Genomic DNA, 20,714 nt, shown 5'->3' with positions numbered 1-20,714 from the left:
AATCTGAAGCAGGAGGATCCCAAGCTTGGAAACCTGGCCAGTCCATGTCTCAAAATAAAAAGGCTGGGGATGTAACCCAGTGGTTTAATTCCCAGTACCTCCACCCAAAAAAAGAAAGGGAAAAAAAATAGATAAATTTGACCTGATCAAGGTTTAAAGCTTTGCCATCAAAAGGCAATGCATAGCTTAGGAGAAAATATCTGCAAATTATGTATCTAATAAGGGATTTGTATGTAGAATATATAAAGAATTCTTACAACTCAACAACAAAAACCCAAATGCTCCAACGAGCAAAGGATTTGAGTAAGCACATCTTTAAAAAAGATACATAGGCTGGGCATCGCGAGGCACACCTGAAATCCAGCGGCTAAGGAGGCCAAAGCAGGAGGATCACAAATTTGCGAACAGCCTCAGCAACTAAGCAAGGACCTAAGCAACTTAGCAAGACCCTGTCTCAAAATGAAAAAAAAAAGAAGGACTGGGGATGTGGCTCAGTTGTTAAGTGCCCCTGCGTTCAATCCCTGGTACCAGTAAATAAATAAATAGACAAGAAAATAACAAATAAAATAAATAAGATATCTAGGGGTCTGGAGTTGTATCTCAGTGGTGGAGAACTTGTCTAGCAGGTGCAAAGCCCTGGACTTCATCCCCAGCCATGAAAAAAAATTTTTAAAAAGGTATATAAACAGCCAATAAAAGAAGAAAGATGCTCAACATCATTGGTTATTAAGGAAATGCAAATAGAAATCACAAAAAAATGCCACTTCATACTCCTTAAACTGGCTATAATAAAAATAAAAACAGAAAATGGCAAGTGTTGGCAGGGATGTGGAGAAATTGGAACTTGCAGGCATTGCTGGTAAACATGGAAAATGGGGCAGCCGTGGGGAGGGAACAGGTACTCCTCAAAATGTTCAGCATAAAATCACCTGGCGAGGTGACTCAGCCGTTCCACTGCTAGGGGCATGCTCGAGAGAGCTGATGGCAACATGTCCATGCAAAAATTTTTACATGAATGATCATAGCAGCATTATTTATGTTTGCTTCTTACAAATAAAAATTTCATTTTTATATTTTATTCTTCCATATTTTTAATTAGAGTAATATAATTGTGCATAAAGCAATCTATTTATAATAACCCAAAGTGGAAACCACTCAAATGCCCCTCATCTAATGAAGGGACAAACCAAAAAAAGGCCCATTCAAGCAATATCACATTATTCCTCCTAGAGGATTGAGGTCCTGACACGTCCACAGCAGGATGATCCCCGTACAGAAGCAGCCAGGCACAAAGTCCACTTCCATGGGACCCCATGAGTAGGAGATCTCCAGGAAAGGCCAGTCATCAGGGACAAAGGCAGAGTGGGGGACAGGATCCACAGTGCCGTGGGTGGGTTTCCGACAGGCGGCTATGCCTTCCTGGGGTGGAGCTGCAGATGTCCTAGAATCAGCTAGTGGTGATGCCTGCGCAACTTTGGAAATTGACTGAAAGCAACTAAGTGGGACACTTTGAAATGCCAAATTTGTCTTGTGTGGATTGCATGGGTGATCCTGCAGCCACTAACAGAAACATATCAGCAGACAGCAGTGCAAACAATACAATTTTTAAGATTGAAAAAAATGATAATGAGAGAATAAAAGTAAATTTTCAGTGCAGAAACCTGGCGAATTCTTGCTCAGCCAGGAGGTCTCAGTTAACATCATCATCGGAGCTGTGGACGGTGCATATTCCTATGTTGAGACATGTTGAGAACACACATGTCCTCTCCCAAAATTCCATAACCTCTGTCTAACTGTGAGAAAAATGCCAGGCAAGTTCACATGGAGAACATTCTATAATGTATATGTCTTCAAAGTGTCAAGGTCATCAAAAACAGGGAAAGTCTGAAAAACTGGCACAGCCAATAGGAGCAAGGAACCGTAACAACCCAATGCCAGACAGTGTCCTGACTATATAAAGGGGTGTTAGGGGAGGACTATAGGTATAAGCTTTAGTTAAAAATAATGTGTGTGGACATGGGTTCGTTATATAATGAGAACAACAGGGTTAACCGCATGGGCATGTGGGACTCCTCTGCACTCTCTTTGCAACTGTTCTGTGAATATGAAACTATTCTCAGGCAAAGGCATTATTTAAAAGAGGTAAGAACAGGGCTGTCCCTCCCCGATCAGCTTTGTGACTCGGTGTCCCTGCAGGTCACAGAATGAAAGTACCCAACTGGCATGTCAAATACAGAGTAAAGGTCTGTGGAGGTGCTTCAAAGAGAGTGATCTAAATATCAAAGGTGTCAGGGAGGCCCTGCAGAAAACCCAGCAAGTTGTTTTGCAAAAATAATCCTCTTTCTTAGGAAAGTCAACCCTGCAACGCGGGAATCTCACACAGAGCCATCAACCCTCTATCCTCACGTCTGTGGAAGAGGCAGGTGGCACCAGCCCCAGGTAGATGATGGGTCTTGGCTGCTTGGGCCACACCTGCCGGGATGGGACAGCTTGTCAGCTTGGCCACTAGAGGCCACCCTCTGCTCTTCTTGGGAAGGAGCAGGAGGACTGGTCCAAAGCCCAGAGATGAAGGGTGGCCTGGGCTCCCATGCAAAGCCTTGGCTTGAGGAGCAGAGACCTCACCAGAAAGGCTCTGGGGCTTTCTCTAGCTCTCCCGGGGGACGCTGCACAGGCACAGGCATGCACCTACACCTATCCCACCAGGGGCGGGAGGTGTGGGGGAGACACCGCAGTCATCATTTACAAAGGAGACAATGGAGACATCTTGGCCTTAGCCGGGAGGATTGCTGAGGTGTTTTCCTGGGGCAGGGTGAGGCAAGGGACATGTGTCCACTGCACATGGGTGATCCTGCAGCCACCGACAGAAACAGATCGGCAGCAGCAGAACAACACTGCTATTACGGCGTGCATGGGAGGTGTCCCCCAAAATCTCATGTGTGAGAAAATGCAAGAAGATTCAGAGGAGAAGATTGGGTGTGAGAGTCTTAACTCCATCAGTGAGTTAATCCCCTGATGGATGGGGATTAGCTGAGTGGCAACTGATGTGGGAGTGGCTAGAGGAGGTGGGAATTGGGATGTAGCTTTGGGGTATAGACTTGTCTCTCTCTGCTTCCTGATCATGTGAGCTGCTTCCCTCTGCCACAGTCTTCAGCCATGATGGTCTGCCTCACCTCGAGCCCCAAGAATGCAGTCTGCTGTCTATGGAGGGAGACCTGAAAATGTCGTGAGCCCTCAAATACACTTTTCCTCCTCTATAATTGTTCTGGAGGGTCCTTTTGTCACAGCAGCAAAAAAGCTGACTAAAATAGTTAAGTGAAAAGTGTAAGGTCAGGCGCCGGTGACCAAAAGGAGGCAGATTATTGAGATTCACTCCCGAAAGAGACCCTTCTGTCCAACAGAGGGGGTCCGGGGGAGTCGTACCCAGGCTCAGCCGGACTGGAATTTTATTGGGCTTAGGGCAGGAAGGGAGGTTTTTAGGATCTTTGTCCTCCTGGGGTTGGCCGGGGATCTTGCTGAGCTCCATGTCTTTCCAGGATCAGTCAGGAGACCCCGCTGATTGGCAGGTGGTTATCACTGCTTGTCTGTTGGCACCTGATTGGTTGTTGCCTAGTGCCTTGTCCCTTAGCCACCTCAACCGACCTAACAAAAAGAACATAAAAATAAGGTCCCAGTTGCCCACTGAACTCTCGAGCAGATCACAGTACAAACTCAACCCTGCCGCCTCAGGGGAACGTTGGTGGGGAACTGAGGTGGGAAGGAAATGCGTGTCCCCTCTTAAACTGTCGCTTTTAACTGTGCCTGTGTATTATACTTTCCTGAGTGACATTTTAGGTATTGCTTTATAATTTTTAAGATCTGACCTAACCAAACTGAATTTAAAAGTTAAAATAACAGCAATCCTTTTCATAGCAATTAACTGTACTAGAATGTTCCAGAACGTATCCTTCCTCACAAGCTCACGTCCAGCCCTGCCTCCTCCACGCTGTGGGTCCCTGCTGCCGAGTCCCAGGGTGGCCAGCGGGGACTTGTTCCCATGCTCTCCATGAGTGCCCGGGTCACCCCAAACATGTCACAGAACTCGCCCTGAGGACAAGTTCCCTCTCATTCTTCCAACTGGGCTGTGTCCCAAGACTCTCTGCGTCAGCTCCCATTGCTGTGTGACACGTCACCAGAGACAGCACACATGTCCTGTTGGATCAGAAGTCTAGGCGTGGCCCGGCCACTGGACCAGGACAGCAGTGCTGGCAGGCTGCAAGGTCCGGCGCCGGCTGGTCCCAGGGGGCCTGCTGGGCAGCTCACCCGTCCCCTTCTCCCAGCACTGTGACCAGGGCCCTGCACCTGCCACCCATCGGGAGGCCTCTGCCAGCACTCCTGTGTGACACCAGTATGTGCTGGGAATATGGAGAGGCGACACCAGCCCGTGCTGCTCCTGTCCCCCCACAAGGCAGCGTGGCGTCCAGCATCTACAGAGCCTGTGTTCCCGGGACCCAACGCATTGGAACCGAGGGGCCAACAGCGGTGAGGCCAAGTGCATTCTTATTTGTGTTATTTCTGGTTTTGCTTTGTTTTTTGTGGCGCTGGGACAGAGCCCAGGACCCTATACCTGCCAGGCAAGTGCTCGGCCGCCGAGGTCCATCCCCAGCCCTGACTCACTTCTCCTGTTGTGGGTGTGGTGCTGGGATGGCACCAGGGCCCCGTTCATGCCTGGCCGGCACCTCACCACTGAGCTGCTCTCCCAGCCCTGGGTGATTCTTTTGTTGTTCTTTTCTCAGATACTTTCAATCTATGTTTGGTTGAACTCGCAGAATTCATGGACGTGAGGGGCCGACTGCAGTCTACTGGTTACAAGCAGGTCCCACGTCCCACCCACTCCAGGGGAAGGGATTATTCAGGCCATGAACTTGGGGGCTTCCTAGGGTCTGTCTGTCATACCTTCCTACAAGGACATGTTTGAGCCTCCATGGGCAAGGCCCCAAGAGTTGTGGGGAACTACACTGCTAGGAGCCGGGGAATCTTGTGGGGTCCATCCCCCTGGGGGCGCTCAGATTCACAGTAGCTGGCTCAGAAAGTGAAAGTCATCTGACATGTTAAGGCCAAAGGTTGCACCCTGGCCCAAGCTTCTGCCATATACTATTGGGTGGGGTATTAATGGAGGCCTCTAGTTGTGCAGTTGCACACTTGCGCAACTGCTCATGGTACTCTGAATCCCACCTTGGATGCGAGGCTTCTTCAGAGCATCACCTCACTGAGGATAAATATCTGGTCTGCCTCCAGTTCCACCAACAAACCATATGTCTATGCAGCTGAGTTTACACTACACCATCTTTTCCAAATAATCCTCTGCTTTACAGTTCTTGAACACATCCATAAAGCTTGAAATAATGTCTCTGGGACTTTGGGCTGTTTTACCCCAAGCAGTTCAACACTCATGGCTCTGGGAGTTGGCTTATTTTCTCACACTGCTGGGGGTCACTGCAAATGAAGCATCCCAGTACCCTGGAATCTCAGGCGAGAGCTGCCATCTCCAGAGCAATGACCTCCACAGTCTCCCGTGGGTGGGGACAGCCCACCCCATGAGGCACGTCAGGGGTGGCATCTCCATCACAGGTTACTGCACACCGAGAACAGTGACGTTATCCCCAGATGTCTCTGACACCGCCCGAGATTATCCCCACTGAACCATGAACTCAGAGCAGCGAGCCCCACACTGCGTCAGGCCCCTTCAGATTCCAAGCCTTGCAGAATGTGCTCTCCACCATGACAGGCTCACTGGACATCAAAAGCAGACAGGCCTCAAAGATCCCCAAATATTTGGAAAGTGTGACCCATGAGTCAATCAAAAATGAAATCAGAAGATACTGAAGTATCTAAAGCCTATGACAGCTGGCGGATGCCCCACCAGGCGTCAGAGGGACTTCACAGCTGTACTGTAAATTGGTAACAAAGACCTACCTGGGAAAGGAGGAAAGGCTTAAGGCAGTGACCGTCACAGAAGCTGGCCGTTTGGTGCCCCAGCCACCTCTCCTGTCTTCCCTCGCTCCAGAGCATCATCCCTGTTCTTGCAGATGCTCAGACTGGGAAGCAGCTCACAGGCAGCGGGTCTTTCCTGAGAGCCCTCCCCACTCTGCCAGCCGAGCCTGTGTCCTCAGCCTCCAGAGGAGGCATGGAGATCCAGTCCTCTTCCTGCCACTGCCACGGCTTAGTCCCCATTCCCAGAGACACAGTGACCCAGGAACTGGCCTTCGCCTCCCTGCTTGCCTGCCTTCCAGTCTGCTGGACTAGAACCCTCCAAAGACAGAGGCAGGTAGGGGCCCCTCTGCTCAGGTCCCCTGTCTCTCCACCTCCCTAAGAGTAAAACCCCAGATCCCCTCTGTGGCCTGTGAGGTCCACCTGACCAGCCTCTGCCTCCATGTGACCTCATCCCTTTCACCGCCTGCCCCTCCCACGCTACGGTCACTGCCACCTTGCTGGTCCTCCAGGGACGCCCTGCCCCAGGACACTGGAGCCCTCTGTCCCTCACACCCCCTCATCCATCTTCAGATCTGGCCAACGGGCAGCCTTCTTGACCCTCCAACACCAGTCCCAGCTCCCAGCCCTCGGCCGCCACCTTCTGCCTTGGCCCTTTCTTTCTCCCTCCCCCCACTAACCCCCACCCCATACTGGGATTGAACCCAGGGTGCTCTATCGCTGAATGCCACCCACAGTCCTTTGTATTTTTTGATTTTCCCAGGCTGGCCTCAGATTTGCCATCCTCCCATCACAGCCTTCTGAGTGGCCAGGATGACAGGCACCGTCACTGTGCCCACCTGCCCTAGACCTTCTTAGGAGCTCATTCTTTGCTTATTGACAGGTTTTCTCCAGCAGAATCTAAGCATGACTAGGGGAGGGATTTGGTCTCTTTGTTTTCTACTCATGAGCCCCACAGCCTTGAGCAGAATCTGGGTGTTGTATGTGCTCAATAAATATATTTTGAGTAAATCAATAAATACAATACACTTTAAATTTTATTTAGAAAATACTTCCTTTCTCCCTTATTTGAAGAAAAGCAACGTCATAATAATTATTTTTTTAAGTGAATCAAGAGCCTAGCAAAGATAGGCTTCCTTTCAGAAGATCATGTCTGCACTGGGCTGCAGCTCAGCGGTGGGGCTTGCCCAGCATGTGCAAGGCCCTGGGTGCAATCCCCAGCATGGAGAGAAAAAAGAAGAAGATTGGCCCAGTGCAGTGGCTGCAGAGTTCACTGAGATCAGCCTCCACACAGGGAGAGCACGTGGGGGGACGCAGGGGGCGGGGGGGGGGGGTAGCAAATTACTAGCCGAGCTTACTTTCTTCTCATTTTGGTGTTTTTGTTTTTCCTATTCTGAATTTTCAGACATAGAAAGCTGTATTTTTACATCCACAGTTGTGTGTTGTTGCTTACTCTCAAGAACAATCACAAAAAACAAACCCTTTAATTAGCAAAGGGACAAAGAGTCAACAGAGTTAGAAACCTGGTTATACTTCTACCTCTTTTAAGCAATTTTGCTCATCATTTGGCATTACTTACATAACAGGAATCCCATACAATCCACAGGGAAAAGGCATAGTTGAAAGAGCTCATCAAACTATTAAAATGCACTTATTAAAGCAAAAAGAGGGAATTGGGAAGGGGTATATATCCCCCAAAGATAAACTTAAAATAACCCTTTTTACTCTAAACTTTTAAAATTTGGATTCATCAGGGCTTAGTGCTGCAGAAAGGCATATGTATCCAAAAAATGTCATAAGCCCAAGGTACTTTGGAAGGATATTCTAACAGGACAATGGAAAGGTCCTGACCCAGTGATTGTCTGGAGTTGGGGTTCTGTTTGTGTGTTTCCACAGGGAGAACAGCAGCCGATTTGGATTCCAGAGAGACTAACCAAAGCGATTTCTACAGACCAAAAAGAAGATGACTTGGCTCAAATCCATAACAGCTGATATCCAGAGCTCCATCTTGGCTATTCTTACATCTGCCACAGTGGTTCTCCCACACCTGGAGGCTAATGAATAATGAACACCATTAAAGCCTATTTCAAATGTAAAAAACCTTGGGGCTTGCTTGTGGGAATACCTTCAGACCCATTATGCAAGTTGCAGGAAAAAGGATGGGATATCCAAAAAAGAGTCAAACCCAGGTGGTAACCGGGATGTCTTTTTCAATATCTATTTTATTATTGCCTTTTCCCACATCATGATGTTCTATTTTATTTTTTGAGCTCATACAGACCTAGGTTAATGTTTTTCTGATCATTTCTATTTTTTGACTGTAGAGTTTTTAAACATTGCAATGGAGATTTCACCTGTAAAAAGCTACAAGGCCTTTACTATTATGTTATGTGTTGTATGTATTGTGTTATGTGTGCACACTTGTGTTTTGTGTTGTATGTCTGTATGTGCATATGTCCATATATCATATATGAGGAGCGCTCATATATGATATTTGGATCCCGAGTCCGGGATCTTGGCTGAACAGCGGGTGGCGGAAGGCAGGAGCCCAGGCAGGGCCGGGGGCAGTGCGGGAGTGGCCCGCAGGTCCAGTGCCAGCGCAGGTGTCCGCTGCCCGTGGGTCCTTCGGTGCATGCCAGAGCCCCACCCGAGCAGCCGGGCTCTGGAGCTGAGGAGCCAGGGTGACCCGCATGCGCTCAGCAGGACCTGGAGGCCATATGGGCAGGGAGCGCGCCGGTGCCCCTGCGGCCAGCACAGCCCAGGAGCCCCGCCGCCGGTCAGGCAGGCCTGGGGGAAGAGCACGCCTGATCAGACCACCTCGGAGAGCCCAGCAAGCAGGACAAGAGTCCTCCCGCCCGAGGCCCACGTCGGAGCTGAGGTGCCAGCCACGCAGCGTGGCATCGGATGCCCAGCTGGACACCAAGGCTTTGCTACTGTGGCGGAGGGCAAGGGTGGGCGCTGGTGGAGGCCACTGGCCGTGCGGGGCCCCTCTCCTCCGCCCCTCGGGTGTCTCCCCAGACCTCAGCGTATGGCCTGGACTCCTGCGGCAGAGTGCTGGCCCTCCTGAGGGCACCCAGTGCAGGGGACTGGGGCACAGGCACCGCCCTGCTGGAAGGGTCAGGGCTCCTGGAAGCGGGAAGCTCTGCCCCGCCTGCTGTGCTGGGGGCGGCTTCAGGTCCTCGCCTCTGCTTGCCACCCTCTGGGTTATCCAGCTTCATCCGGACGGATGGGTGTGAAGCGACGTCCCCTGCTGACTTCTGTTCCTCCACTGATGACAAGCGAGGGGCCTCTTTCGCGCTGCCGGACAACTGGAGGGCCTCTTCTGTGAAGGGCCTGTTCACAATTTTGCTGATGTTTCTTTGGGGGTCTCTGCCTTTTCTTCTCCAGTTCTAGACTCTTCACAGTTCTGGATTTGAATGCTTTGTGTCGTAGCCATTGCAAAGACCTCCTCCCACTCCGCTTTTCATTGTCGAAAAGGTTCCGGTTCCGTTGGATCAAGAGAAACTCTAGGGGCTGGGGAGGTGGCTCAAGCGGTAACGAGCTCGCCTGGCATGCGCAGGGCGCTGGGTTCGGTCCTCAGCACCACATACAAATAAAAGATGTTGTGTCCACCGAAAACTGAAAAATAAATACTCAAAATTCTCTCTCTCTCTCTCTCTCTCTCTCTCTCTCTCTTTTAAAAAAAAAAAGAGAGAGAGAGAGAACTCTAAATGTTAATGTAGTTCACTGTGCCTTTTTGTCCTTTGTATTTTTGTGTCTGAGGAACCGGCCTTGTTGGATGACACTGTTCTCCTGTGAGTTCTTCTGAAAGCTCGCTGCTTTAACTTCCACCTTTAGACCCTTTTGTAAGTTCTCCTTTGAAGTGGTGAGCCATGAAGTGGTGAGCCATGGAGCGGGAGTGAGGCCGGAGTCCTTCCGCCCATTTTGAGAGGGTGTGCCGCAGTCTGGCTGGGCACAAAATCACGAGCCACTCACAGCCTTGTAAATTCAAACAGCAATTCTTTATTCCCGAACTCACATCGGCATTCTACAGGCACGTTCTGGGGCAAATTCACACTCTCCACAGGGCTCTGAATCCCAAATACTCTCTGAATCCCGTGGGAACTCAACGGGAACTCAAGGAGTGGGCACCTGGAGGCAGCAGGATACGCCCTATTCCCAACAGGATACACCTTAAACCTGGAACCGCCCTAAACCCAAGGAGCACCCTAAACACTGATCCGCCCTAAACCCAGATCCGCCCTGGTCCTTGAGCAAGGTCACCTTTCATGCAATGTCACTGCAAATGACCTGGGTCATGCCATGCGTCATTCTTACTTAGCTATGGCTCTCAGCAAGGGTGTAATGACAGCTCTGCCAACGTGTGGGTCGCTTACTTTGCTTTGCTCTTCCCTGAGTCCTGGAGTTGCCCCCTGGAGGCTGGCCCTGCCCTGCCCAGCTCCCTCAGCTTCCTCTGAGGCCCGGGGCTGCCGCGGCTGCCAGGCGCAGAGAGCACTGCCATAGCCCTCCTAGGACTTGAGGACTCTGAGGACAGAAATATGCGCCTGCCCTGCCCAGACCATGCAGGCTCCCTCTTGGAGCCTCAATTGTGGCCAACTGCCCTAGTGGGTCCTCACTTCCCCTGCCCCAGGCGCCCGACCTGGGACAGCCATGTGTGGGTCCTTGGCGAGGTCACCAGTGCTTACAGACCAGAAGGAGCCCAAGAGGGCAACCTTTCACCGTCTGTACACCGTTCACACTGCCCCCTGCCCCACCCGTGTAATACTCCAGGGGGAGACTGCAGTATGGACACCCAGCCCTCTGGACGGTGCAGAGCCTGGAGGCCTCGCAGGGGGCTCAACACCACCCTATCTAAGGCCTGATCTGAACGTGGAGAGGCAGAGCCAAGAGGGAGGCCCCCTACACCCACCTTCCACAATGCCCAGCCTGTACTCAAGGCTACCTGGGTCTCAAAGTGCCTCTGTGTCCCCTAGAAGCTTTGTTGAGCAGGCACCTCACCTCCACTGCTCCCCTTGTGGAAGGCTCTCCCTCCTGGCTGGGCAGGCACCTCTAGGTGACCCTCAGAGGGATGGTCCATGTCTGATAGAGCTCGGGGTGATATGCCTCCTCCTCCGTGTGTGAGCCAGCTGGGATCCCAGTTTCCACCCCCAGAAACAGCAAGGAAGAACCCCCACCCCTGCAGCAGCCTGATCTGGAGTGGAGGGGCTGAACTGGTATGCTTTCAGCTATCCCCCATCCTGGTGGCCATGCTATCGGCCTTGTGGATGGATAGGTAACAACTCGGAGGACATTGGGGGTGGACTGCCCTAGCATCCAAGACCGCTCCAGAGGCTCCTGTGAGGTGCCCAAAAGAGACTGGGGCTGCTCTGCAGGCAGCTTCCCAACCTTCTTGAGGCCAGGGGCACCTGGCTGGGGGTGCCACAGCTCCTGCCATTAAAAGCTAGGGCTTCCAAATGTCTTCTCTACCTGGGAGAGGTGAGGAGCAGCCTCAGAGGTCCTTTTGCTGAGTGCAGCCCACTCCCCACCTTGGTCAGCACTAGATAGTGTTTAGAACAAGGTCCTTGACATACAATCCCTTGGCCATCCTCTCAAGCAAATCAAAACTGTCAGCCTTCTATGAAGTGAAAAAACTGTTCCTACCTCTACCCCACACTGTTGCCCAGAGCAACTGTTACAATGGTGTATATGGTCACTGTCATAACCCATCAGTGGTTAAGCACCCCTGGGTTCAATCTCTAGTACAAAAAGGGGGTTCTGGGTTTGCTGCTTAGTGGTAGAGTGCTTGCCCATCATATGAAAGGCCCTAGGTTCAGTCCCCAGTATCAAAAAAATAAAAAACAAACAAAAAGTGGTGTATATGTGTTATGGGTTGAACTCCTAATTCCACATCTCAGAATGTAAGCTTATTTAAGAATAGGGTCTTAAAAGAGGTACTCAGTTTAAAGCTAGGTCATTAGAGTGTCCTTAAGCTAGGCTGACTGGCATACGTACATAAAGGGGACAGCTAGAGGCAGACATACATGCAGGGAGAAGGTGGACATCTGCAAGCCAAGGAAAGAGGCCTGAATTGATCCATCCCCTGGCCCCGGAGAAGCCTGCAGGCACCTGAGTTCAGCCTCTGGCTTCTGGCTAGGAGACAATGCATTCAATGCACTTCTTTTGTTTAAGCCACTCAGTGCATGCTGCTTGGTCCCAGCGGCCCTAGCATACTAATGCAACGCGCTTTGGAATATTTTCTGGTAGCTCATAAACTCATCCCTATCTTAACAAGATACTTTCTCATAAATAGATCCCACCATTTGTCCACTCATTTAACAATGTATGATGGACACTTCTGTGCAGGAGCATATGCTTATTTTACTCTTTGGGGCAGCCCATGGACCCAAAAGGGCTTATTTAGGCTGCTTCCAGGTTGTTGCCACTGACAACAATCTACTGTTGGGGTGACATTTCAGCCTGTGCCCCTTTGGGGATAGGGATGTAGTTCAGTGGCTAGTATGTACAAAGCCTTGTATTGCATCCCAGAACAAAACAAACAAACAAAACCACAAATTCTAACCTGTTTTCCCACTGGGCAGCCTCCCTAGACTGGCTCAGGCCCTTCCAAGGTACTGGCCATTCCTGGGTCTTAGGTTTCATCTTCCTGCTCCCTGGTCATTGGCTGATCCTTCATGTGGAACAGATTTCCCCTATCCTTCAATGCTACCCTGACCCAGATGTGTACAATGGAGAGGCCTGAACTGATGGCAGGTGTGCACCTGGAGAGGTGTGAACAGATGCACACACTGGAGAGACCCAAAGGTTTGTAACTCTGTGTCCAGATCATGCTTGTTTGCCATTAGGTTATTTGAATAGTTTACATTTCTTTCTTTTTCTCCTAGGTGAAAGGGTTTCTTAATATCTCCTAGTTGGAGGATGAAATATACCTACTGATTTTTTAAAAACCAAATCAGTGTATTCATCTCTCATCCCTTTTTTCAGTTTTCACTGCCTCTTGGAATACTCTTCTAGATAGCTGATCACATCATCTCTTTATACACTCATCCTGCCTCACCTTTCTAATCATTGTCTTCCACTTGAACTTCCTGAGTGCCAGGTGCCATCAGTGAGACAATATGTTTGAATCCTTCTTCCTCCTGCTGCTACTCACTGCTGCACGCCTGCGTGGCTTTTCCATCTTTGCCGCAGTCTGGCTGGGCACAAATGCCGCAGTCTGGCTGGGCACACAATCACGAGCCACCACACAGCTTGTAGATTCAAACGGCAACTCTTTATTCCCAAACTCACACCAGCCGTCTACAATCACGTTCTGGGGAAATCCACGTTCTCTGCCCAAATCCACACCCACTGGGCTTCTATCTCCAAAATATATTGTCTGAATCCCGTGAGAACTCAAGGGGAACTCAGGCAGCAGGATACACCCTATTCCCAGCAGGAATAATCTTAAACCTTAAACCTGGAACCTAAACTGGGAACGCCCTAAACACGATTATCTTAAAACCGGGAACACCCTAATCTGCCTTGGTCCTTGAGCAAGGTCACGTACATTCAATGTCACTGCAACATGGGGTACGCTGGCAAGGAAATTGTCATACCTACTTGGCTAATGGCTCCCAGCACATCTTTTCTTCTTGATACTCACCCCATGCTCTGGAGGGCCATCCCCTGGTCTCTGAAATGCAGACGGTGTGTGTGCCCACAAATTGCCATGTGCCAGACTTACTTCCTTTAGAAAATGTCTCTTCACAATTTCATTGAATGGACTTAATATACTATAAGTCCAGCCCACATGGAAACAGTTCCATTGCTACACGGATTTGATCCAAACTAGGCATTTATTTTCAAAATGATTTCATCTGTGTTCTTGGAATTTAGAAAGGCTTTTTGAAGCATGATCCAGGTTGCCTGTTTTTAAACTTTGTGCAGAGAATCCCTAACTTGCTTCCCCATAACTCACTCCTTTAACTAAGGGCTGCATGGAGAACTTCTTGGACCAGAACTGTGCTTCAAGTTAAGGATCAGCGATTTGCATAAGAAGCCTTTGTATTGTTATCAAGGTAACAAAAGCCAAAGTTGGGGTGGGGGGGGAGGAGGAAAAGTCACTGCCAATCTTCTTGCCCTGACACAGAAATCAGATTCACTTTGTCTACTGACATCTAGGCTCTGCCCATGTAGTTGTCTCTTCCTGTGGCAGTCACCACACGACTGCACGTGCACAGTTTGAATGCTGCTTGTTGGACGTAATAAGTATTCATGGCTCCATGTAATCTGGGGATGATCTTGCCGATCAGCTGCACTTTCCCGTAGTAAGCGGATGGCAACATAGCTGACCATCCCTTGCACTGCGCATGTATTATGTACTATTGTACATAATACAATGGATATCTTTGTGCCAGGGCTTTTTCTGCTTTTGGATTACTTCCACAGGCAAGGGTGGAGTTACTGTGTCAAAAGATCAGAAGGGGTTTTATTTATTTATTTATTTATTTATTTTTACTTTAATTGACCTCCTAAGGTGTTGTGCTGGGTCACCTAGCTGCCAACACAGCAAGCAGAAGCCCAGGTCCACTCTGAATGGTGGCTCCTCCTCTTTATAGAGGACCTGCAGCACTGCCATCACCTGAGCCCTGCTGGACACCAGCTGTGAAAGTTTGGGAGGTACAGAGGGTTGGTTCTTCACCCCAGTCTCCAGCAAGAGCTGTGGCTACAGGTGGAGGGGCTCTACCTGAGGTGAAACTGCCTTAAGGGACCCTGGAAGAACGTCAGGGCTGTAGCCTGAGGTGCTTTCCTGTGGACACCATCTTGGACCTTTACAAATGCCCAGAACGCAGGATGATTGCTCCTATCTGGCGCCTGTCTTGTTTATCAAGTGTTTCCATCAACTCTGACAGACATACATTTTCAGCCATGGTTCCTTTAAGAGAAGTGTTTTTTGACTTTTCACACTCAGCACCGGCTGAAGTGGACAACTTCAGATGGAACAATGCAAACTACAGGAACTACACAAAATCTAAAACAAAGCGGGCCTTCTCTGCAGGAGTGGCTTCAGCATCCCAATTCCCTGTGAAATGTGCCACAGTGTGCCTGGGCCAGTGGCCTGGCCTCTCCCTCCAGCCAGCCTCACAGATCTTAGGTGCTTCTGCAGCCTCCGGCCACCACTGTGCACGGCCGAGGGGGAGAAGGTGCATTTGCTTCTCATGGCTGCTGCAGCACTCAGTGACTTTAGACAGCCCCTGCGGCTGTGCTCAGAGGCTGGCCTGGCTGAAAACAAGGGACTGTTTCAGCCCATTTTGTGTTACTATAACAGAATACCACAGACTGGGAAATTTACAAAGAGCAGAAACTTAGGCTGCAGCTCTGTGGTAGAGCGCCTGCCTGGACATACAAACAAGGGCCCCGAGTTTATTCCCCGGCACTGAAAACAAACCAAGCCAAGCAAGCCTGGGACTGCCCAGCCTCTGGGACTGTAAGAAATGAGAAATTTATTATATACGTTTCTTCAAATAGATTTCTCACAGTTCTGAAGGCTGATAAGCCCAAGGTCAAGGGGCCAGCACTGCTGAGAACCTTCTTGGTGTCCCCTTAGGGCAGAAGAGCAGAAGAGAACCTCCCCTGCAGGCCTTCTGCAGCAGCACTAATCCACACCGCAGCGGGGCCCTCACTCCCAATGCCTCCCATTAGGCCTCACTCCCAACTCTGTTGCACTAGGGTTAACTGTCAAGTGAGTTTGGGAGGGGACACATCCAAGCCATAGCAGAGACATCTCCCCTTTTGTGCCCCAGCAGGCGGTTCCTGGGGTTGAACTTGGGAGCTGCCATACAAGGTCTAAGGGATGGGGAGGACATATGGTGGCAGTCTCCACCTCCCCTCCTCTAGCAACAGCACTCCTTGGGAGGCTCAGAGTTGAATCCCTGCCCCCACGCACAGAGCAGACACATGACCAAAGCCAGCCCTTCCCAGAGAATGTGAAGTAGAGCGGGCAGTGGCAGCTGTAGTATAAAGATGTGTCTGAGACTAGGCCGACCTCCACCAAGGCATCTAGGAGGGCAAGGCCAGCCCACAGAGGCCAGGACTGAGGAGAGAGGCCTACAGGCAATAGCGCCTGGCCAGGTCCCCAGAACTGACCTTCTCAGGCTCTGGGGACACATTCAGTCTTTGGAATCTTCTGTGTTACAGCTAAGGCAGGTTGGAGATAAACAGGTGGTTATTTGCACATCTGGCATCAGCACTGCCTCTGGGTCAGTGTGCTAGTGAGCACAAGGCGGTCACACTGCCTGACCTCACAACTCGCTCTGCCGCCTTGGGCAGACCATCCAACTTGTTCCTCAGTCACCTTGTTTCTAAAATGGAAATAAGAAACTGTTTCATGGGGTTGTTGTGAGAAATGAAGAAGCTAAGAACTAGTGGACCCTAACCAAGTCTTAGGGCATGGTGTACCTCAGAAGATGACTGGAAATGGCGTCATTCATCTGAGGTGGTCAGATTTAGGCTCTTGTGGGCCAGTGAACAGTGCACCTGGTTCTCCTGCGGTGCCCAAGCCACTCCAGTTGCACCTTCACCCACAGCCTTGCTTTTAGCCCTTATCTTCTCTTGCCAGGACTCCACACTCCACACTCGTTCTCGCAATATCTACCCAGCACATGTGTTCTGGGCACAGGCTATGTGCTCAGGGTGTGTGTGGGAAGCCATTCTCGCACGTGATTGGGCACCTCCCTGATTGGGTGTGAGGCATTCTGGCCAAACTGTGTGGGAGCTAATCCCCACCCTCTCCAGGTGCTAGAGCCTGTCCGTGTGGGGGTGTGACTGACCACTGACCCTGAGGCCAATCACTGACCCTGACCTTGGAATGCTGCCCCCCTCGACCTTCATTGGATGGAATTTTCCCCTGAATTTCTTGTTCCCCAATAAAAGGCCACTCCCTGGTGTGCTCTCTCTCTCCTTTTAGTCCTGAGTAAACATAGCTGCTCCATCAGGTGGCTTGAGGCAGTAGCCAGAGGGGAGAGCCTTCTCGGACCTGGTCATAGAAAAAGGTAATTGAGTCTGTGTGTTTATTTTGATCTCACTAGTTAACTTCTATGCTACGAACCTCTTTAATGGTGTGGTGGAGATGTGCTCTAGGCAATGACAACACTTGTTCAGCACCAAGAAGCCAGAGTGCAGGGCTCCGGCAAAGACACCCAGGACACAGGTACCCTCCTAAGACCCGGGACCTGGACCTGGAGGCCTCTCTGGGAAAGTGGTGCCTAAGCTTAGGAAAAGTTGGGAGTTGGCTGGGTAAAGGGAGAAATGTTCCCAAACAAAAGAAAGAATGTGAGTTATTATTGAGGATTCTCTTGGCTCCTCTCCCACCAGTTCACAGATCCAAAAGCCTCTTTTAGAAAGAAAATCTAGGGTCTGGGGATGTAGCTCAGTGGTATAGCACGTGATTTGTGTGGGGAAGGCCCCGAGTTAGAACAAAACAAAACAAGCCTGTCAGTCACCTTTTAAAATCATTCAGTGGGGCTCTTGGAAACAAGTCTCACTCTTTGGCTCTTTCTTCCTGTCTTCGTGGTTAACCTCATCTTTTGATGGCCCACTACTCCAGAAGCTTGCCGGACCCCACCCAGAGCTGCCCACCGTCAATCACACAAGTACACTAAAGGACAAGAGAAGAATTTGCACCCCATAATCTAGAAGTGGGGCAACTTGAAAGAGATCTTTAAAGCATGTGTATTAAACGGATCAGAGAAAGGCTAAAAAAGGCAGGAATGGGCCACCCACCCTTCCGCCGGCCCACGGGGTGGTCATTTGCACGTCTGACCGCCCACGTCATAGCCCAGGCACTGTAGGCTGCTGGGGCTAGCCACTGGTCACTGTCCTGGACACACCGGGCGCTCCACTCATGGTAGCGGTCAGTTCCGGCTTGGCGCTTGATCAGTTCCAAACCCCCAAGCCCCGCACATTGCCGAATGAATGGAAATAGGGAACCTGGCTCTCAGGCGCCAGAACTACCTCGGAGGCCCCGCCTTGGACTTCACTGACCAATCAGCGAGGACCTCGAATCCATGCCCGCCTCCCGCCGCGCCCCTCGACCAATCAGGGAGGTCAGAGCGTCCGCCTCGCCTAGTCTCGCCCCGGGCGGCACACGCCGCTGTTCGCGAGTCAGGTTGCAAATAAAGTTCTTCGCGGCTTTGAATTTTTTTTTTTTAAAGCGCCCGCTGCCGCCGAGGGCGAGAGCGGCCGAGTCCCCGCCCCGCTACTTCCGGTCCCGCCGCCGGGAGCCGGTGCGGCTGTGAGGGGCCGCATCTCGCCGCCGCCGCCCGGCTGGGCATGGTGTTGGGTGCCGGCCCGCCTCGCCTGTCTCGGGGTGCCCAGGTGAGGGGCGGCCGAGGCTCGGCGGCCCCGGTTTGGGGCCTTCGGGCTCCTCACGCCGGGCCGGACCAGGCCAGGCCGGGAGGCCTGCGAGCGGGGTCCGGCCGGACGCCCGCGCCCAGCACCCGGGGGCCGCGCCGGGCAGCAAGGTCACCGCCGGCGGAGCGGGCCGGGGGCTGCTGGGCCTCGGGCCGAGCCGAAGTGGCCGCCTCGCTCGCCGCGGCGGCAGAGCGCGGCCAGGCCGGCTTCCCGCCGCGGCGAAGCCACCGTGCCGCGCCGGTCGCCGGCCCGCTCCGGCCGGGGCGTGGCCTCCCGCGGGCTCAGTTTCCCCTTCTGTCGCCGAGCGGCTGGGCGCGCCAGGCTCGGGTCCGCCCCTGCCGGAGTGGGCCGTGGTGCGGCCGCCGCGCGGGACCCTTCTTGGGGAAGACTCGGACTCCGTGGGAATCGCGCTCCTTCGGGAAGGGAAGGCTGGGTGGGAAGGGAAGGAGCGCGTTCCGGGCCGGCCGTCAGGTGGAACAGAAGCTTCCAGAAACGAGCAGGGTGTTGGTGCGGGACGGTGGGGAGGGAGATGAAGGCGGCAGAGTGCTGCGGGTCTGGGGGTCTCTCCGGGGACATACCTGCCATTCAGGTAGTGGGAGAGGGGCGGGTGTACCTGCTGGAAATGAGACCGCCTGGGCTCCAGGGGTGGTTGGCCAGCCAGACTGTGCCAGCCGGGAGCTTCCTGGGATCTGGCATTCTGTGGAATGGTGGGGCCTGGACTTATTTGTGTCCTGATCCGGGCTCCTTTGGCTGGGGAAGTTGAACGTCCCCTAGTGACCAGCTTGCATTTCTTATGCTTGGATTGGGGCTTCTCTATGGTGGAAAAATTGTAAATGAAGTTACCCTCACATTGAGCTGACTGGTCCTTGGTTGGCCTGCACAGGTGACATGGCCCGATTTCATCACAGCACACTGGAATGCTGAATAAGCAGCATTTGATGATTAGACCAGTAAATAACACAATCTTCTTCTTTGGACACACTAAAAACAGGTCCCACCCAGAGGAGGAACTTAACTGGGCCAATTATGATTTGTGGAACCTAGAGACTGAGCATGCCATTCAGAATAGCTGATCTGTTCCCAAAATGCTGTTAGTCAGAGTGTCCTTTTCCAGAAAGGGGAAGTTTAATTTTAAACCAGATTGTGGAGAGTTTAGGCATTGAGGAGGTTCTGAAGCAACTGCAGATTTTCAGCTAACTTTTTGACAGTAATTGTTTTTGTTTGAATCTCTGTATAGATTTAATTTTATAGCAGTGGAAATATTTCCTAATTAGGCCTTTGGTTTATCCTTGAAGTGGCATGTGATAACGACACAGATGGTAGAGAAATAGATGGTCACTATAGTCATATTTCTTTGGATGTTAGGAAAGTAAATTTTGTATTACTTTATGTAAGGCAAAACACCAGTGTTGTTTTCTTTAAAACTTGCACTCGGGTTCCCAATGTGTTTGTTAGTGTTGTTGTAGATAGACATGATACCCTTATTTATTAATTTTTGATGATGCTGAGAATTGAATCCAGTGCTTCACACATGCTAAGTAAATACCACTGGGCCACAACCTCAGCCCTCCCAATGTATTTTTTTTTTTTTAAGAGTTTCTCTTTTAGGGCTGGGGTTGTGGCTCAGAGGTAGAGCGCTTGCCTAGCATGTGTAAGGCACTGGGTTCAATCCTCAGCACCACGTAAAAATAAAACAAAGGTACTGTGTCCACTCACAACTAAAAAATAAATGCTATTTTTTTAAAAAAATAGAATGGAAACAATACCTTTATTTTGTCTATTTATTTTTTTAATGTGGTGCTGAGGATCAAACCCATTGCCTCACGCAGGCTAAGTGCTCTACCACTGAGCAACAACCCCAGTCCCCTCCCAATGCATTTTATTAGTAAACTTGAAGATAGTAAGCCAGGGGTCTGTCAGTGGAGTTGCATGGGGGGCCTCTAGCCTCTGCCACAGAGAAGGCTTCAGTGTGGGTGAGCAAATGGAAAAGCATGAGGGTAACTTCATAAGCACAGCCTTAGGCAGCAGCGGTGCAGAAGAGGGTCTTGGTGGACACCCTTCTCCACAAGAATGATGACTCTTGCCAGGCCTTTCTGAGCTCTGCTTGGTACAGGTCCTCAGGGAGCTGGGATGGAGGGCTTATGTCCGCTGCTTGCTTTTCCATGGGGCTCTTCAGTATAACACCGGAGGACTGACCACGACCTCTTCACACACTGCTTTTATTTTATTTTTAACTTCTTACCCTATTTTCACTACTGAAGTGAGCCAGAGGTTGAAAAGCTGGTGGTCCCTATGTGGGGCATCTGATGCCTCTGACTGACCACTGTGTGATGGACATGTGTCTTGGCCCATCATCA

At 51.0% G+C, this 20,714-nt stretch overlaps 1 protein-coding gene and 2 long non-coding RNA genes across 8 annotated transcripts in view; 2 read left to right on the top strand and 1 right to left on the bottom strand.

Moving 5' to 3' along the window:
• Positions 1–3,308: 3,308 nt before the first annotated feature.
• On the bottom strand, positions 3,309–19,358 carry LOC124101162 (uncharacterized). Its single transcript, XR_006854550.2, has 2 exons — positions 18,971–19,358; positions 3,309–3,639 (listed from the first exon to the last, which is right to left on the bottom strand). It is a non-coding gene; the product is annotated as an uncharacterized LOC124101162 (long non-coding RNA).
• LOC131424651 (uncharacterized) lies at positions 4,216–9,609 on the top strand. Its single transcript, XR_009228026.1, has 2 exons — positions 4,216–4,518; positions 7,864–9,609. It is a non-coding gene; the product is annotated as an uncharacterized LOC131424651 (long non-coding RNA).
• Positions 18,167–20,714, top strand: part of Ube2f (ubiquitin conjugating enzyme E2 F (putative)) — a 54,490-nt gene continuing 51,942 nt past the window's right edge. For 5 of the 6 annotated variants that reach the window (XM_046456943.2, XM_046456942.2, XM_058583308.1 and 2 more), the window contains exon 1: positions 18,167–18,321. The gene's annotated coding sequence lies outside the window, so the exon portion shown is untranslated. The remainder of the gene's footprint in view (positions 18,322–20,714) is intronic. The other variant, XM_046456941.2, reaches the window with a different exon arrangement.

Source organism: Marmota monax, unplaced genomic scaffold, assembly GCF_021218885.2.
Source record: "Marmota monax isolate L192 unplaced genomic scaffold, Marmota_monax_Labrador192_F-V1.1 WCK01_AAM20220418_F8-fsc00230, whole genome shotgun sequence".
Lineage (NCBI taxonomy): Eukaryota > Metazoa > Chordata > Mammalia > Rodentia > Sciuridae > Marmota > Marmota monax.
The sequence above is the reverse complement of the archived record's forward strand: the minus strand, read 5'-3'. Positions and strand labels throughout refer to the sequence as shown.